The following is a 17328-nucleotide window of genomic DNA, read 5'->3' on the forward strand; positions in this document are numbered from 1 at the left end:
TGGGCTCTGCTTTTGTTTTGGTTAATACAATCTTTCCGCAGAATACAACACAACTACCACCATACTGTGCGCTTTTAGATTGAACAACCAAGCACTAATATCTGATTCTGTGCAGAAAAAAGTGCAAATTCATCACATGGTCTTTGTGCAGAGATTCAGAAGCACCTGCAAATGAGCAGATCATTGTCGGATATTCTCAGTTAGGGACGGATGTTGTAAACATGAGGGATGCTGTGGATGCTGAAAATCTTGAGTCGCATAGGTGCACAAAATGCGAGAGGAACTCAACAGGTCAGGCAGCCTCTATGGAGGGGAATGAATGGTCAATGCTTTGGGCCAAGGCCCTTCTCAGTGCAATCACCAGGCAGGAGGTACAGAAGCCTTAAGTTCCACACTTTGGGTCTAGGCTGACAGGATGTCATTTCCTCAGGAATTCTTCATAGAAGAAACTCCAACATCCTCATCCATCAATCCCAGATCTACCCCGCCTCTGTATCAGGATCAGGAACAGCTACTTTCCTCCAGCTTTCAGGTTCTTGCACAAATGGCACAACAATAACCCTACCTCAGCAATGGAATACTATGTCAAAAGTTCAAAATGTTTATCATCAAAGTACATATATGTCACCATATACAACTCTGAGATTCATTTTCCTGCTGGCATATTTAATAAATCCACAGATTAATAGCCATAACAGAATCAATGAAAGGCCACACCAACTTGGGCATTTAACCTCTTCTTCTTTGGTTGTCCTTTAACGGTGAGATCTTTGGTGACTATACAGTCCTATCATGGACTCACAAGCTCTATTGCAGGTGGGGCATGTATATGTAGCAGTGGTGGTAGTGATGACAACCATGGCTGCATTTCTCCTGGCTCTCTTCTGGTTGTTCTTTCCATCTCCAGAATACGAACCCCGTCCCTACACAGTTGTCACCAAGTGTTACGGTCAGCAGCAACATCCTCCAGGTCCTCGGGTCTGATCTTGCACTTCCTTAAAGCATTTTTCATCTAGAAACCTAGAAACATAGAAAATAGGTGCAGGAGTAGGCCATTCGGCCCTTCGAGCCTGCACCGCCATTCAGTATGATTATGGCTGATCATCCAACTCAGAACCCTGTACCTGCTTTCTCTCCATACCCCCAATCCCTTTAGTCACAAGGGCCATATCTAACTTCCTCTTAAATATAGCCAATGAACCGGCCTCAACTGTTTCCTGTGGCAGAGAATTCCACAGATTCACCACTCTCTGTGTGAAGAAGTTTTTCCTCTCTTGGTCCTAAAAGGCTTCCCCTTTATCCTTAAACTGTGACCCCTCGTTCTGGACTTCCCCAACATCGGAAACAATCTTCCTGCATCTAGCCTGTCCAATCCCTTTAGAATTTTATACGTTTCAATAAGATCTCCCCTCAATCTTCTAAATTCCAGTGAGTATAAGCTTAGTCGATCCAGTTTTTCTTCATATGAAAGTCCTGCCATCCCAGGAATCAATCTGGTGAACCTTCTCTGTATTCTCTCTATGGCAAGAATGTCTTTCCTCAGATTAGGGGACCAAAACTGCACACAATATTCTAGATGCGGTCTCACCAAGGCCTTGTACAGCTGCAGTAGAACCTCCCTGCTCCTGTACTCAAATCCTTTTGCTATGAATGCCAACATACCATTTGCCTTTTTCACCACCTGCTGTACCTGCATGCCCACCTTCAATGACTGGTTTACAATGACACCCAGGTCTCGTTGCATCTCCCCTTTTCCTAATTGGCCACTGTTCAGATAATAATCTGTTTTCCTGTTCTTGCAACCAAAGTGGATAACCTCACATTTATCCACATTAAATTGCATCTGCCATGAATTTGCCCACTCACCTAACCTATCCAAGTCACCCTGCATCCTCTTAGCATCCTCCTCACAGCTAACACCGTTGCCCAGCTTCGTGTCATCCGCAAAGTTGGAGATGCTGCATTTAATTCCCTCGTCTAAATCATTAATATATATTGTAAATAACTGGGGTCCTAGCACTGAGCCTTGCGGTACCCCACTAGTCACTGCCTGCCATTCTGAAAAGGTCCCATTTATTCCCACTCTTTGCTTCCTGTCTGCCAACCAATTCTCTATCTACATCAATACCATACCCCCAATACCGTGTGCTTTAAGTTTGCACACTAATCTCCTGTGTGAGACCTTGTCAAAAGCCTTTTGAAAATCTAAATATACCACATCTACTGGCTCTCCCCTATCCAATCCACTAGTTACATCTTCAAAAAATTCTATAAGATTCGTCAGACATGATTTTCCTTTCACAAATCCATGCTGACTTTGTCCAATGATTTCACCTCTTTCCAAATGTGCTGTTATCACATCTTTGATAACCAACTCTAGCATTTTCCCCACCACCGATGTCAGACTAACCGGTCTATAATTCCCCAGTTTCTCTCTCCCTCCTTTTTTAAAAAGTGGGGTTACATTAGCCACCCTCCAATCCTCAGGAACTAATCCAGAGTCTAAGGAGTTTTGAAAAATTATCACTAATGCATTCACTATTTCTTGGGCTACTTCCTTAAGCCCTCTGGGATGCAGACCATCTGGCCCTGGGGATTTATCTGCCTTTAATCCCTTCAATTTACCCAACACCACTTCCCTACTAACATGTTTTTCCCTCAGTTCCTCCATCTCACTAGACCCTTGGTCCCTTACTATTTCCATAAGATTATTTATGTCCTCCTTAGTGAAGACAGAACCAAAGTAGATATTCAATTGGTCTGCCATGTCTTTGTTCCCTATGATCAATTCACCTGTTTCTGACTGTAAAAGACCTACATTTGTCTTATCTTTTTCTTTTCACGTATCTAGAAAAGCTTTTACAGTCAGTTTTTATGTTCCCTGCCAGCTTTCTCTCATAATCTTTTTTCCCTTTCCTAATTAAGCCCTTTGTCCTCCTCTGCTGGTCTCTGAATTTCTCCCAGTCCTCAGGTGTGCTGCTTTTTTTTGCTAATTTATATGTTTCTTCTTTGGACTTGATACTATCCCTAATTTCCCTTGTCAGCCACGGGTGCACTACCTTCCCTGGTTTATTCTTTTGCCAAACTGGGATGAACAATTGTTGTAGTTCACCCATGCAATCTTTAAATGCTTGCCATTGCATATCCACCGTCAACCCTTTAAGTATCATTTGCCAGTCTATCTTAGCTAATTCACATCTCATACCTTCAAAATTACCCTTCTTTAAGTTCAGAATCTTTGTTTCTGATTTAACTATGTCACTCTCCATCTTAATGAAGAATTCCTCCATATTATGGTCACTCTTGCCCAAGGGGCCTCACATGACAAGATTGCTAACTAACCCTTCCTCTTTGCTCAATACCCAATCTAGAATGGCCTGCTCTCTAGTTGGTTCCTTGACATGTTGCTTCAGAAAACCATCCCACATACATTCCAAGAAACCCTCTTCCTCAGCACCCTTACCAATTTAGTTCACCCAATCTATATATAGATTGAAGTCACCCATTATAACTACTATTCCTTTATTGCATGCATTTCTAATTTCCTGTTTAATGCCATCCCCAACCCAAATCCTTTTGCTATCTGATCCTTATAGCGCTTCTTCAGCCCTCCAGCTGAGTGTTGACCATGACGTAGCTGCCCGTATAACACTCTGCAGGGTAGCTGACATGGGGGCATCCTTATCACGTGCCCCAGCCACTGCAATTGACGCTGGATGATCATGGCCTCAATACTTCTGCATTTGGTCTTTACAAGTATTTCAGTGTGAGGCACCCACTCACACCAAGTAATTCCCAGGATGTGCTGAAGGCAGCTAATGAAGGACTTGATGTGACGGCTGTAGGCTACCCAAGCTTCACAGCCATAAAGGAGGGTGGTGACATGGACCGCTTGGTATACGGTGACCTTTGTGGAAGGACAAAGGCTCCTGTTCTGAAAGACTCTATGCCGAAGTCTCCCAAAGGCAGTTGATGCCTGTTTAATGCGGCTCTGGATGTTGTTGTCAATGCCGCTATCCTCAGAGAGAATGCTCCCCAGATATTTGAAAGATGGCACTACTGACAGCTTTTCATCACCAACAGTGAAGGCAGGTAGGGTGGGTGGGACACTGGTACTTCATTGGCAAACCACTTCTGTCTTGGTGGTATTGACAGTCAGCCCCATCCTGCTGTACGCTCTCACCACCACAGCAAGGACAGTCTGAAGATCCTCCGGAGTGTGGGCCACAAGAGCACAGTCGTCTGCACACTGCAGCTCCAGGACCCATTCTTTACGGAGTTTGGTGGTTGCGTGGAGCCTCCTGATGTCAAAGAGGTTGCCATCTAATCTGGCGTCCACTGCCACACTGCTGCGATCCTCAATCTCATTGTGGAGGAGCTTGGTAACACACAAGAGGAAGATGTTAAAGAGCACTGGTGCTAGCACACACACCCTGCCTCTGTGCATACAAGGAAGGGCTCGGTCTCTTGTCCTCCTAAGGTCACCTGAGCAGGCATTCAACCAGAGTGCAGAAGACAACAAACTGTGCAAATACAATAGGCAATAGATAATGGACAATAGGTGCAGGAGTAGGCCATTCAGCCCTTCTAGCTAGCACCACTATTCACTGTGATCATGGCTGATCACACACAATCAGTACCCTGTTCCTGCCCTCTCCCCATATCCCTTGACCCCGCTATCTATAAGAGCTCTATCTAACTCACTCTTGAATGCATCCAGAGACTTGGCCTCCACTGCCTTCTGGGGCAGAGCATTCCACATATCCACCACTCTCTGGGTGAAAGAGTTTTTCCACATCTCTATTCTAAATGGCCTACCTCTTATTCTTAAACTGTGGCCTCTAGTTCTGGACTCACCCATCAGCAGGAACATGCTTCCTGCCTCCAGCGTGTCCAATCCCTTAATAATCTTATATGTTTCAATCAGATCCCCTCTCATCCTTCTAAATTCCAGTGTATACAAGCCCAGTTGCTCCAATCTTTCAACATATGACAGTCCCGCCACTCCAGGAATTAACCTTGTGAACCTACGCTGCACTCCTTCAATAGCAAGAATGTCCTTCCTCAAATTTGGAGACCAAAACTGCACACAATACTCCAGGTGGGGTCTCACCAGGGCCCTGTACAGCTGCAGAAGGACCTCTTTACTCCTATACTCAATTGTTATAAAGGCCAGCATGCCATTAGCTTTCTTCACTGCCTGCTGTACCTGCATGCTTGCTTTCATTGACTGATGTACAAGAACACCTAGATCTCGTTGTACCAAAATACCAAAAGAAAGAAAAAATAATAATAAATAAATAAGCAATAAAATATCAAAAACATGATATGAGTTCTTGAAATTCAGTCCATTGGTTGTGGGAACGTTTCGATGAAGGGGCAAGTGAAGCTGAGTGAAATTATCCCTTTTGGTTCAAGAGCCTGATGGTTGAGGGGTAATAACTATCCTGAACCCAGTGGTGTGAGTCTTGAAGCTCCTATACCTCATTCCTGATTGGAGCAACAAGAGAAGAGAATGTTCTGGGTGGTGTGGGTCCATGATGGTGGATGCTGTTTTCCTCTGACAGTGTTTCATGTATATGTGCTTGATTAAGGGGAAACTTTACCAGTGTTGGACTGGACTGCATCCAATACTCATTGTAGGATTTTCCTTTCAAGTCCATTGGTGCTTCCATGCCAGGCTGTGATGAACCCAGTCAATATACGGATCATTTCATGGAGTTATCAGTGTTGATTCCTTTTTTTCCCTACACTAAGGTCTAGGTTGTGAAATCACTCACACAAGAGATTCTGCAGATGTTGGAAATCCAGATTAACACACACAAGATGCTGGAGGAACTCAGCAGGGCAGGCAGCAAATGCGGAGGGGAGTGAACAGTCAACGTTTCGGGCCTAGGCTGACAGCATGTCATTTCCTCAGGAATTCTTCATAGAAGAAACTCCAACATCCTCATCCACCAACCCCAGATCTACACTCTCTGTAAGATCCACAGACTGGACAGTCTCACCCATCAGCCTGTTCACGACCTTCAAACCTGACTCTTCCATTCTTTTTTTTGTCATGTCTTCCTGATCTTCTTCAGGATACCCAAATGGTCTGAATCTTGATGGCTTGACCATTGAATTTCAAAATTCAGGTAACCTGCAACACCCTCAGTCTTTTTTCTCTCTCCTCTTGATTTACCCAGATCTACTCAGGGGTTCCCAATCTGGGGTCCACAGTCCCCTTGACTTATGGCATAGAAAAGTTGAAAAACCCTATCCTACGCCATCTCCTGTCCACAGCCCTGGTTTTCACCTCCTAACCTGTATTCATCACCCTTGTTGATTTTGCCCCTATGTTACACTGCAACTCATCCCACTGACTATGATTTTGCCCTATCAGTGGCCTGACTTTCCACTCCACTGCATCTCTCCCACCAATAGTTCCCACCTACCCGCCAATCAAATTCTATCAGGCCATAGACATTGGAGCAGAATTTCCTTAGATAAGGGGCCCAAAAATGTCCACTAAACTTCTTTACTTTACTTTATTGTCACCAAACAATTGATACTAGAACGTACAATGATATTTGTCTCTGATCAATGTTTCAGAAATCCTCAGCATTACATCCTTGCTTTTATACTCCAGTCCTCTCAAAATGGATACTAAAATTCTTTTTTCCTTCCTTACTACTGACTCAACCTTCAAGTTAACCTTTAGAGAATCCTGCATAAGTCCCTTTGCACCTGTAATTTTTGGATTTTCTCCCCATTTAGAAAATAGTCTATGCCTTTATTCCTTCCACAAAAGTGCACGACCAGACACTTCCCTACACTATATTCCATCTGCCATTTCTTCGTCCATTCTCCCAATCTAAGTCCTTCTACAGATACCCTGTATCCTCAAAGCTACCTGCCCCTCCACCTATCTTTTGTATCAACCACAAACTTGGCTACAAAGTCATCAATTCCATCATCCAAATCATTGACATATAATGTAAAAAGAAGTTGTCCTAACACAGACCCTTGTGGAACACCAACCAGAGTAGGCCTCCTACCAATTAGCCAATCTTCTATCCATGTTAATACCTTTCCTGTAATACCACAAACTCTTATCTTGTTAAGCAGCTTCATATGCAGCACCTTGTCAAAGGCCTTCTGAAAATCCAAGTAAAAAATATCGAGTGACTCACCTTTGTCCATCCTGCATATTCTTCCTTCACAGAGTTCCAACAGATACGTCAGACAAGATTTTTCTGAAGGAAGCCATGCTGACTTTGGCCTATTTTCTCATATGCTTCCAAGTATCCCAAAACCACATCCTTAATACTAGACTTCAACATCTTCCCAATCAGTGGTCAGTTGAACTGGCCTATAATTTCCTTTCTTCTGCCTCACTCACTCCTTAAAGAGAGGAGTGACATTTGCAATTTTCCTGTCCTATTGAATCTTTTCAGACTCCAGTGATTCTTGAAGGAATATTACCAATGCCTCAACAATCTCTTCAGATACCTCTTTCAAGTCCTTTGATTCCCTTAGTAACAAAAGATCTACCCATTTGTTATGAACATACACACAGCTTTCATGTTGGAATGTACAAAAGAAACAGAGACAAAATACTGGAGGAACTCAGCAGGTCAGGCAGCATCTATGGAGGGAAATAAACAGTTGACCCTTCATTAGGACAAGAAGAATTCTTCTTATTATTTGAGAAGATATTAGAGAACTATCTTCAACACGAAGAGCTTTAGGTGCAAATGGACTTCCCCCAGTGGTGGAAGAAGGCATTTGCCTTGCCTCGAAGCACTGAGTATTGAAGTTGAAATTTCATATTGTACTTGTACAAGGTGCCGGTTGAGACCTCACCTGGAATATTCATGATAGTTAGTGCAATGCTGTACAGTGCCATCAATCTCTGATTGGGATCCAATTTCCATCACTGCATGTAAGGAGTATGTACGTTCTCCCTGTGGTCATGTGGGCTTCCTCCAGGTGTTCTGGTTTCTTCCCACATTCCAAAGTGTATGGGTTATGATTAGTGAGTTCAGGGCAAGCCACGTGGGTGCCAGAATTACACTGACACTTGTGGGCTGCTCCCAGTACAATCCTCAGACTGTGATGGTTGTCGATGCAAAAATGACACATTTCATTGCATGTTTTGATGTTAGAGCCATAGGGTAGAAAAGTGGAGACAGAAACAAGGTATTCAGCTCATCTACAACCATTTAGACTGCCCCCTCCCATCGACCCGCACCAGGTTTCAATACCCCTCCCATCCATGTGCCTACCCAAACTTCCCTTAAATGTTGAAAACAAACTTGCATGCACCACTTTCACCGGCAGCTTGTTCCACGTTCACACCACCCTCTGAAAGAAGAACTTTCCCTTCTTGGTCCCTTAAACTTTTCACCTTTCACCCTTAACCCGTGACCTCCGGTTAAAGTCCCAACCAACCTCAGAGGAAAAAGCCTGCTTGTAATTGCCCTATATATACCCCTCTTGATTTTGTACACTATTAAATCTCCCCTCAACCTTCTATGTTCCAAAGAATAAAGTTCTAACCTATTCAATCTTTCCTCATAACTCAGGTTCTCCAGACCCGGCAACATCCTTGTAAATTTTCTCTGTACCCTTTCAATCTTACTTACGTCTTTCCTGTAGGTAGTGACCAAAACTACACACAATACTGCAAATTAGACCTCACCAATGTCTTATACAACTTAAGCATAACTAATTTTAATGTACATGAGCCAAATAAATCTAATCTTTAAAAATAACCTTTATTTCTAGTTGCTGTACTATAGGAATGATGTGATTAAGCTGGAGAGGGTGCAGTAAAGATTAACAAGGACGTTGCCGGCATTGAGGGGCTTCAATTATAAGGAGAGTCTGGATAAGCTGAAATTGTGTTCTCTGGAGCAACGGAGGTGGAGGGGTGACCTTACCGAGGTTTATACAATCATGAGGGACTAAACAAGATGTATAATCACCGACTTTTTCCCAGGACAGAGGACTCTAAAACTAGAGGGCATAGCTTGAGAGGGGAGAAATTTAAATGAGATGTGAGGGGTAAGGGTTTACACATGGAATGTGGTGAAATTCGGAGTGAGCTACCAGACAAGGCAGTGGAGGCAGATATTGGTATATTGTGCCTTTAAAAGGCATTTGGACAGGTATTTAGATTGCAAAAATGAGGGACTGGGTCCACTCAAAATGGTGGAGGAACTGAGCAAGCCAGGCAGCATCTATGGAGGGATTCTGATGAAGGGTCCTAGCCCAAAATGTCAACTGTTTATTTCCCTCTACAGATGTGGCCTGACTTGCTGAGTTCCTCCAGCATCTTGTGTTTGTTGATAGTTCTCAACAGCTTCAGAGTGTTGGAGGTCTCCAGTATCTGCAGAATCTCTTGTGTTTTGGGTTAAGGGCCTAATACAGGCAGATGTAATCAGTGCAGGTAGATGTCATGGTCAGTGCAAATGTAGTGGGCTATTGCACCCAATTCTATGTCCCATCCTTCTATGATTCTGACCACTCTTCCCTCCAAGCTGTGTGGGTGGTGTGGCTGCGCTGTGACTGAAGTGCTCCCGTGCAAATAGCCTTTGTTGCCAGGCAACAGGAATGATCCTTTATTTAATCTTGAGGTGCGTGGGGTATCCAGGGAGGGGCAACACCTCTGGTGAAGGGGCTTGTCGGGTCCATTGTGGGGTCGCTCACTCACCTTTGGTCCCCACCGGACACTCGGCTCTCACCTGTGGCTCCAAGTAACTGTTTGCATGCAACAGTAGCCACACCCCGGTACACAGCTTCAACAGGCGGGTTAAACCAGGTGAGGATAGCCGGCAGGCCTCATACCCCGGTGAGATAGGGACATGCCTGTTACAGCATGTGAAGTCAGCGCCAGTGGACTGAGCAAATGAGATCTACAGTGAGATCCAATGGCTAGGAAGGAGGTACTATAATGCTTCCTGGATTCAGTGACAGGGCACAGAAGATGACATGGCCATCCACTATAGCCAAGGAAGACCCCAATTTGTGATGTTTATTCATACTAAACATGGATTTCTAAGGTTGAGAGAATGGAACTGCCCTAGTGAATGGTTTTTCCACTTTAAAAACTCTCCCACACAGGTTTCCTGTCATCATCAGATGCATTGGACAACCACCACCAAAGTTAATATAATTTTGAAATCTATGTTAACATATTTGTGAACTACCTTGTAATTAATTATGTGCCAATTAATACAATCCATGAATTTTCTAAATAATAAATGCCCCACAACCTTTGCTTTGAAACATTTTAGAGCTTCAATGCACTTCCATTGTCAGTGTTTCAAGTTACATCACTACTGCAAATTGCAACAATAAACACAGAATGGAAGTCAGTAGCTCACAAAAAAAATCAGTTACTATTATGAACTACAAAAAAAGTTTTACCTCATAAATATCACAGTAATACCGTGATTTCAAATTTGTTGTTTCTGAGAAAGTTAAGACCGGTTCAATTAAGACATTCACTGATATATTGAAATATGTGTTAGAAACAAAGAATTTGAAGAACTGTCAATTCTTGTTGACATTGTTGAAACATTTCAAACTTCTAGTGCTGACTCCAAAAGTGGATTCAGTCTTATGAATTCAATCATATGTAAATTCAGAAAGAGAGGAGAAATAGAACGTTTGGATGATCTAATGAGGATTAAGACGTATCTCTCATCTGGTTGTGAAATTAATCTGGACAGTGTTTATAGACAATGGATTTATAATAAAGACAGACAAGAAAAAATTGATGAAACAGGAAAGATTTTTTTTGTTGGGACTGTATTTCATTGTACTCTTCAATTAATAAATAAAATCAAAAGGATGTGATATTTCAGTTTTCATTCTGAATATTCATAGTCTGCATTTTACCAAAAAAAATATTTAAAGTGCTGTGGAGTTTTCAGGGCATGTGAAGATTTCCTGCTCAGAGCAATGGTTGGTCTGCACAGCTGTAAAAAAAAATTACTAGGAGCATTGATTCTGATAATACTTATCAAAACAAGGTTCCTGGTGTGTGACTTGAGAGAAATTGTGGGGGGTTGAGTTTCTGTGTTCTTCTGTCCTTCTCTATCATAGTAACAGAGGTTAATGGTTTAGGAGGGACTATGGGAATGGCCTACCGGCCTGTAGTGGCATCAGCACCGGACTTCAAGGCCAGTGGTCCCAGGTTTGAATCCAGCCAACTCCTTGCAAGCTTTCCATCAGTGTTGGGTTGAGCATCAAGCTAGCAACTCGGCCTTGTGAAAAACAGACAAGTGCTAAAGAAATGGCAAGGGTGCTGCCCGATGCACCACAGGGTGTGGAGAGGAACAACATCATTAGTGTAGCCTGGGTTAGTAAATGCAGTCCACTTTTGGATAGCCTCCACCTCAGCCAATGGTATTAATGAAAATTAATGAAGAACACTACAGCACAGTATGGGCCCTTTGGCCCACAACCTTATAACCAACACTAAGATCAGTCTAACCCTTCATTCCCATTTTAGCCTTCCATTATTCTATCATCCATGTGCCTCTCTAAAAGTCTCTTAAATGCCCTTAATATATCTGCTTCTACCACTATTCCTGGCAGCGTGTTTGACCACTCTCAGTAGAAAAAAACCTACAGTACTTCTGACATACCCCTCACCCCAAAACTTTCCTCTAATCACCTTAAAATTATGTCCCCTCATATTAGCCATTTCCATCCTAGGAAAAAGTCTCTGGCTATCCACTCGATCTATGCCTCTTATCATTTTGTACACCTCTATCAAGTCACTCTTCCTGCTCCTTCACTCCAAAGAGGAAAACCCGAGTTTGCTCAGCGTATGGTGGTGGACAAGGTGTCAGTAATGCAGGTTGCATTGACCTGGAAGGCATTGAGCTTCCTGAGAATTGTTGGAGCTGCACTTATCCAGCCAGTGAAGAGCATTCCACTGCGGCCCTCACTTGATCATTGCCAGTGGTGTAGTGGTTCATGCAATCACTTCGCAGCACCAGCGATCACCATCATGGGTTTGATTCCCACAGCAGTCTGTAAGGACCTTGGACCTTCTCCCTGTGACTGTGTTGATTTCTCCAGGTGCTCTGGTTTCCTCCCACATTCCAGATGTACAATTAGGATTAGGATTAGTGAGTTGTGGGCATCGTACAACAGCACCAGAGGCATGGTAACTCTTAGGTGTTGCCCCCCCAGCACAATCCTCTCTGGTTTGATTTGACACAAGACTATGCATTTCATTGATATCCATAAATATGGATATAATTAAAACCCATTGACTATTGAAAAACCTAAAATAGAGCAGGCATGCAGAGGATGTTTCCATTAGTTGTGAATCTATGAAGAGAGGGCACAGCCTCAGAAGGATGCCCGTCAAAGCAGAGATGAGAAGGAATTTCTTCAACGAGAGGGTGGTGAATCTATGGCATTCTTTTCCAGGGTTGTGGAGGCCAATTTATTGGGTATATTTTAAATGGAGGTTCATAGGTACTTGATTAGTAAGATTCTTAAAGGTTATGAGAAAAAGGCAGAAGAATGGAGTTGAGAGTGGAACTAAATCATCCATGATGGAATAGGGGAGCAGACTTGGTGGACTGAATGGCCTAATACTGCTTCTGTCTCTTACGGTCTTTATCGCCTGATACTCGGACAATTGTAAAAATTAGGATGGTGATGGTAACAACTGAATGAGGGGGTTCAATGATAGAAATGACACTGAATGTTGGGGTTCAGTGACGGTAATGACACTGAATTTTGGGGTTCGGTGATGGTAGCAACACTGAATGAGGGGGTTCAGTGTTTGTAATGACACTGAACAAGTGGCTTGATACCTGGAGATGAAATTACAGAGCATTTTCATTACCTGAATATTACTTGCCATGATCAGTCCGTCTGCTTTGTTGTCAATGATGGTGAGTACTAACTGCTTTATCTGCAGATGAAATGAAAGTAGATTTGGACATCACAGAATCAGCTGAAAACATCCCCACCTCTGTCCCTGCAGTGAAATAACTGGTGTGGATGAAGCAGTCCGGGACACTGCCCTGTGATGGCATGGGGCTGAGAGGTTTGAACCCCAATAACCACAATCATTTTTCTTTAGCATCCCAGAGTCATAGAAAACTCCAATGCAGAAGCAGTCACTACAGCCCATCATATCAGTGGCAAAACCATTTAAACTTCCTCCTCCCATCAATCTGCACTCGGAGCACAGCCTTCCTTACCCTGATCATCCGTGTACTTATCCAAACTTCTCAAGCTTTTTGCAAGAGATTATTCCAACCATTGTAATGTTCCCTTCTGATATCACATTGACCTAACTTTTTCCACCACCCCCACCCCCCTGACGTCACATATTGTCAAAGGCTACCTTGATGTCAAGGGCAGTCACTCACACCTCAGGTCTGGAAATCAGCATTTTTGTGCATTATTGGACTTAGGTCATGAGAGCTGGATGTTTTTGACAACGCCCATACCAAGCATTAATCCAACAGGGGTTACTGCAAATGTTTCAACATCAATGGCAGTGTACATGATTATCTTGAAATGCTGACTCCTTATTCTGTGACTGTGATCTCAGGTTCCAGGTAGGACTGACATCACCTCTGCATCTAAGCATGTTGAGTCTCAAGAGTTTTGTATGTTTCAATGAGATCACTAGCCCGGCCTGGCACATCTCTCCTCATATATAAATTGTGCTATTCCAAACCTCGTGGATCATTGTTGTATTCTCTCTCTGTTGCGAGCATATCGCTCCTCAGGCAGGAATACGAGACCAGATCAAGGTGACAATACTCCAGATGTGGTCTCACCAGAGACCTATGGAATTGCAGCAAGATTTCCCTCCTCATGAACATAGATCCCCTGGCTTATTCTTGCTCCAAGTGAAAATTCAGCTATTTTATAAACCTTCTGCCAATTTCCAGTGCCTCTACTTTCTTCGGTATTTTTACAGATCGGCATGTTCTCTGAAACTTGGACAGACATCTATTGATGCACAGTTAAGAGTATCTTAATTTGAGTGTGGATCAGATATGGTCTTGGAAAATGTTGAACAAGCTGGAAGGGCCAGATGGTCTTCCCTGTTCCTGATTCTTATGCTCTTCCCCTTTGGCTGCTGAGTGACAAGCACCAAGGAGAGGGAATTCCAAAAGGTTACTGCCATCTCAGTCTCCAGCATCCAGAATCCCTCTCGCCCCCTACCCCACTGTTCTTCACAGCTATCTTCATACCACTTTGCCACACACTAATCCCTGGTCATCTCCCCTTCTCCTCCCTCTTCCACTACTTCCCTGTCACATTCCCCTTCTTTCCTACCCTCGCCTCCCTCTCCCCTCTGCTTTCTCTCCTTGGTCTTCCCTCCCTCTCTCCTCTCCTCTCCCCGCCTCCACCTTTCCCTCTCACCGCTTCCCTCCCCTCACTCCCTCTGGCACCCCTTCAAAGCTCACACCTTCCCTCTGCCTCCTCTCCCATCCCTCTTTTACCTCCTTTCCCTTCCTCCAACCCTCTCCTTCCTCCCTCCATCTCTACTCTCCCCTTCATCGTCCCTCCCTCCCCGATCATCTCAGTAACCCCTGAAGACTCTCCATTTGCCCACATCCTGTCTCCCCTCACTCCCTTCTTACACCTCTCTTCCTGACTCCCCCTTCCTCAATACCCACTCCACCTCACCTTCCTTCACTCCTTCTCCATTTCCCCTTCCTTGCCAATCTTCTACCATCTCCTTCTCCATTTCCCCTTCCTTGCCATTCTCCTACCATCTCCTTCTCCATTTCCTCTTCCTTGCCATTCTCCTACCATCCCCTCCTCCATCTATTCCCTCCACTTGCCTCCTGCCATCCCTCAACCCTAACCTCCTTCCTTCCTACCCACACCTCATTCCTCCCTTCCCCTCTCCCTCCCCTCCTCTCCATCCCACTCCTTCTCTCCCTCACTCCCCTCCTCCCACCATTCTCTCCTCCATCCCTTCACCCTCCCCTCCATCCTCCCTCCCTCTCTCTCCTCCCCTACCTCTACCCACCCTTCCCCATCCCCCTCCAACTTTTCATCTCACTCTCATTCTCCCCCTCCTCCCCTTCCCTCTCTCCCATCCTTTCTATTTCTTCCCCTTTCCACCCCTCCCTCCCCTCATCCCTATCTCCCTCACATTCTCCCCTCCCCTCCTTACCCCTATCCTCTCCCCTTACCCCCTCCAGTTCCCCTCTCCTCCCCCACCCCGTTCCCCCTCCCTACCCTCCTCCTGCTCCCCTGCACCTCTCTCCCCCTCCCCGCCCCGTCTCTCCGCCCCTCCCTCGCACCTCTCCATCCACGTGCTCCCCCGGCCGCGCATGCGCCACCTCTGCCTGCCTGCCGCGCCTGCGCACGGGCTGACAGCTGGATCGCTGTGGGTGCGGAGCCGGAGCCGGAGCCGGAGCCGGGCTGCAGGTAAGGCGCTCCCTCCCTCACCCTCGGCTGGGGCTGTCTGCCCGCTGCTGCCGCGGCACGGACCGGCTGACCGTGATCGATCTGGGTGGGGAGGAAACAGCCCCAAGCCCCGGGGCTCGTCCCCCCTCAGCGAACGGGTTTGCGGAGGATTTGCCCCGGCGTTTGCGGACGGTGAGGGGAGGGGGGTTTCTGCGCCGCTGCCGGAGTTGTGGATGTGTCAGGCGCTGTCACCCGGGGCAATGCAGCGCTGCCGCCCCCCTTCTCCCTGCCTGGCTCCCTCCTCCCGCAGCCTCTCCGCAATCACACCGAAATCCCTGCTAAATCACCCGCAATCGCAGCGCAGCTAGCCCGTCTTCGGGCTGGGCTTTTTTTCTGGGGGGGGGGGAGGAGTGGGGAGGGAAAAAAAGTTTTTTTGAAATCTGATCACCAGAACCCCTCCCGAATCCGCACTCCGACATCCTGGAATGAAATGCATTTGCCTGTTAAATCCCCGCTGTGACACTTCTGCCCCGGAGGTGTTGGGCTGACTTGCTCCACTTGGGCTTTAATTTACCCCCCACACGCACCAACCGCCCCTGCCCCCCCCCCCACTTTTGCAGTAACGGTGTAGACCTTTCGAGGTCCCGAGTTGTCTGTTGCTCGGTCCGCCGCTCACCTGGATCCCACATCCCCTCCCCTCCCCTCCCCTCCCTCGGCTTGCGGGGGAAACAGCGCCAAGGAGCTGGAGTTAGATTGTGAACGGCAGCAGACTGAGTCAGAAATTCTGCAGTGCCACTGACTGGCTGCAATTTTAAGAAATGCCCCCCCCCCCAAAAAAAAGCCCTTGTTCCCGTTTCAGCCTGGCATTAATTTCTCCAGACACTCTGCCCTCCCTCCCTCCCCCCCCCCAAAAATAAAGTCTGCCCATTAAATTATCTAGGCTTCACAACTCTGGCATTCCAACCCTCTCCAGCTCCTTTATCCCCTGCTTTCCAAATGCTCCCTGAAATCTCGCCTGGTTATGTCTGTCCCAAGGTGGCTCTGTGTCAGTTTTCTAAATGCTCCCTAAAATCTTCCCTGCTTATCTGTCCCAATTGTCCCTGTCAATTTTCATTTCCCCTGAAATGCCCTGGGTTGTTTTTTTGGCAGTGTTAAAACTGTTGTGTAAGTAGGCAATGTTGATGTATTGAGAAATGAACCAGGTGCTGTTTTTGAAAAAAACAATGTCTCAGGAAATTTTGCAGTCTTGGTAAATGTAGGCAAAGTGTTTTTGCCTCTGTTTTGTGCTTTGTCGTCTTGTCTGAATTGTTTATTATATTGTGGGTTCGTAGGATACAGCCCACTGCCAGGAGATTGTGTACAGTTTATTGTAGGGAGAGGGGAATGAGTAGTATTTGTTTTAATATTGTGTTTTTGCCTGCCTTGTTTCAGCCTAATAATTTTAATCTTGCATCAGCAGCAGCTCTACACAGTTTGTCTTTAGCAGACTTTGCATAACACAGTAAAGATTGCAATAACACTGTTCATCCATTGCTCCCAGCTAGGTTATTGAAGGTTATGTTACACTGGCTGACCAGCACAGGATCCAAGACAGCCTGGAGTATTCATGCACACTGATGACATTGCTTATGTGGGCTGAGTTATTCAGTCATTAGCCTGCACCGACCGATTTCCCCTTGATTTGGCTGTATGTTTGCCGCTGGGGCTGATTTTTTGTCATGTATAATCCTTCCTGCAGAGATCTGCGTTGTAATTATTGCAGGGGAGAAATAAATCGAGTTGAGGTTCTACTTGCCACATAGTTCTTCAGTATTTATTTGTTGTTGGGCTTCGTTTGACATTACATGGCTCTGTGATTTTATTGTATCTTCACTCAGCAAGGCAACCTGAATATTAAAAAAGGAGGTGTAGTCTGTTTTGAAAATA

The 17328-nt window shown here is 45.3% G+C and overlaps 1 protein-coding gene and 1 long non-coding RNA gene across 6 annotated transcripts in view; one reads left to right on the top strand and one right to left on the bottom strand.

Moving 5' to 3' along the window:
* Window positions 1-914: 914 nt before the first annotated feature.
* LOC132380414 (uncharacterized) lies at window positions 915-16073 on the bottom strand. The gene is made up of 3 exons (XR_009507755.1): window positions 16036-16073; window positions 12863-12931; window positions 915-1070 (listed from the first exon to the last, which is right to left on the bottom strand). It is a non-coding gene; the product is annotated as an uncharacterized LOC132380414 (long non-coding RNA).
* Window positions 15345-17328, top strand: part of ahdc1 (AT hook, DNA binding motif, containing 1) — a 281558-nt gene continuing 279574 nt past the window's right edge. For 2 of the 5 annotated variants that reach the window (XR_009507754.1, XM_059949177.1), the window contains exon 1: window positions 15358-15423. The gene's annotated coding sequence lies outside the window, so the exon portion shown is untranslated. Of the gene's footprint in view, window positions 15424-17328 lie in introns of all 5 variants that reach the window. The other 3 variants (XM_059949179.1, XM_059949178.1, XM_059949182.1) reach the window with 3 other exon arrangements.

The sequence above is a fragment of the Hypanus sabinus genome, chromosome 24, assembly GCF_030144855.1.
Source record: "Hypanus sabinus isolate sHypSab1 chromosome 24, sHypSab1.hap1, whole genome shotgun sequence".
NCBI lineage: Eukaryota > Metazoa > Chordata > Chondrichthyes > Myliobatiformes > Dasyatidae > Hypanus > Hypanus sabinus.